Raw genomic sequence first — 1,823 nt, 5'->3', positions numbered from 1 at the left:
CAGGAAATAAGGAAAAGTGATTAATGAGATGGGAACATGTCTGAGCATCACACAGTGGTTCTAAGAGGTATTTGGGAATGTCTGTGAGCACATTTAGTTATCTCAGTAGAGAACACCAGTGGCATTTTGTAGTAGGAGACAAGGAGGCTAAATCCTGCAATTAAAAAAAAGCCAGTACTTCCCTGGTGGTCCAGCGGTTAAGTTTCCACGCCCTCAGTGCAGGGGGCCTCGGTCCGACCCCTGGTCAGGACACTAGATCCCGCATGCTGCAACTAAAGATCCTGTGTGCTGCAACCAAGACCCAGCACAGCCAAATAAATAAATAAATATTTTTAAAAAATAAAAGCCAGTCCCACTCAATAAAGAATTGCCCCACCCAGAATACTATTACCACCATTATCACCACCTGCTGAAAACCCCAGGTGTATCAGCATCAGCATGGGGATACTCAGGGGTCTAATGTTAATTCCGGTGTTGGCTTGGGGATATTTGAGAACTTAAAGACTACGCATGGTAAAAGTGCTGCCTATGAACTTTTATTGTAAACCATGGAGGGTTTCAAAGGCTCGAGACTAATTTGAATCTGCCAATATCAAAATGAGGGTCAGGCCAACACATACAGACACCACATTGGTTAGAGAGTTTCCTGTGACACTGGCAGAGGTCATTAAGAAAAGGGACCCAATAAAATGTCTATCATCAAAGAGGAGATATTGATGCTTCAAAGGACTAACTCATATCCTTACCTGCTGGAAATGTTTTTGAAAACTGAAGTCTCACCTAAGTCACCTCAGGCTTAGAATTAAAAGACAATCTAAGATACCTGTCAGTAGGAAGAGGAGCTATTTCAAATGGTAGAAAGGAAGATACTGGATGTTCCTGGGACCCTTAAATCATCCAGGATCCTTAAATTATCCTCCTTTCGCCCCATAAACCCTGGGGAATTCACAGCAGGCTTCAGCCTTGCCATAAAAAAGGGTTGAAATTATTCCCTTCATAATAGAAGGGAATCACTCTGAGGGGAGAATTGCTTCAGGAAAGTAATCTGTTGGCTCCTTGGAAGCTCCCAGCACAGAGGGTGGTATGTAGTAGCATTCAATTTATATAATTTATATGTCTGTTGAATTTAATTGAAATGAACACATTGATTACAGACTTTAAGAAATTCAGAAGCAGAAGTATGTCCTGGGTAAGGAGGGTCCCTTCTCTATGCAGAAGCGGAATTGTCAAATATTTATAAAGAAAAGAAGGCATCAGGACAGTGATGATACAAAAGAAACAGCAACAAGAGGAGCTGGAAAATAATATCAGCAAAGTCTCAGGTACTCAAAGAATACTGACTGACCATCTGCCATGAGTGTGGGTAGATTATGGAAACTTTTCATTGAAAAAGAAAAAGGTATAACAGCAATGATATGACGAAAGCAAGAATACAGCAATGGAAAGAGTAGACATCAGAAGATAATATTGCTGATGGTTTTGGGTCCACAAGTGCCAAGTGAGAATCTAGCATGAGTTTGGCATCTACCTAAGCACTGGGATCTCTGTAAGGGGAAAATAAAAGGGAAAAGAGGGCAGAAACTCTAGGTGTAAGACTATGAGACCCTGGTCTTCAGGGCAGATTTGTAGAAAGCTGATTATATTTATTTTCTATTTGGATAAAATAGAACTTTAGAGGGATTTATAAACATTGCCTTTGCTAAGAGGATGCGGGAAAAATGAGGCAGAGGAGAGCATTTTGCTCATCTGATTCTTAGGGAAAGTGAAGGTGATACCAGAAGCTCTGAAGAATGGAAGAGAATGAATGGTTCTTTAAGGAAAAT

The sequence above is a fragment of the Lipotes vexillifer genome, unplaced genomic scaffold (assembly GCF_000442215.2).
Source record: "Lipotes vexillifer unplaced genomic scaffold, Lipotes_vexillifer_v1.1 scaffold554, whole genome shotgun sequence".
NCBI lineage: Eukaryota > Metazoa > Chordata > Mammalia > Artiodactyla > Lipotidae > Lipotes > Lipotes vexillifer.
The sequence above is the reverse complement of the archived record's forward strand: the minus strand, read 5'-3'. Positions refer to the sequence as shown.